Source organism: Sapajus apella, unplaced genomic scaffold, assembly GCF_009761245.1.
Source record: "Sapajus apella isolate SASKATOON/1434 unplaced genomic scaffold, GSC_monkey_1.0 scaffold200, whole genome shotgun sequence".
Classification (NCBI taxonomy): domain Eukaryota; kingdom Metazoa; phylum Chordata; class Mammalia; order Primates; family Cebidae; genus Sapajus; species Sapajus apella.
Window position 1 is genome coordinate 308,884 of NW_022437140.1, and position 385 is coordinate 309,268.

The 385-nt window shown below is 39.7% G+C and overlaps 1 protein-coding gene and 1 long non-coding RNA gene across 6 annotated transcripts in view; both read right to left on the bottom strand.

The window, feature by feature from the left end:
- Positions 1-385, bottom strand: part of UIMC1 (ubiquitin interaction motif containing 1) — a 169,025-nt gene that overhangs the window by 57,385 nt on the left and 111,255 nt on the right. The window lies entirely within an intron of this gene.
- Positions 1-385, bottom strand: part of LOC116543906 — a 10,481-nt gene that overhangs the window by 1,507 nt on the left and 8,589 nt on the right. The gene's annotated exons all lie outside the window — the stretch shown is intronic.

Consider the following 385-nt stretch of genomic DNA (forward strand, 5'->3'; position numbering starts at 1 on the left):
ATTGTAAACAGGGCTGCAGTGAACATTTGTGTGCATGTGTCCTTATACAAGAACGATTTATAATCCTTTGGATATATACCCAGTAATGGGATTGCTGGGTCAAATGGAGTTTCTATTTCTAGGCCCTTGAGGAATCGCCACACTGTCTTCCACAATGGTTGAACTAATTTACACTCCACCAACGGTGTAAAAGTGTTCCTATTTTTCCACATCCTCTCCAGCATCTGTTGTCTCCAGATTTTTTAATGATCGCCATTCTAACTGGCGTGAGACGGTATCTCAATGTAGTTTTGATTTGCATTTCTCTGATGACCAGTGATGATGAGCATTTTTCCATATGTTTGTTGGCCTCACGTATGTCTTCTTTTGTAAAGTATCTGTTCAT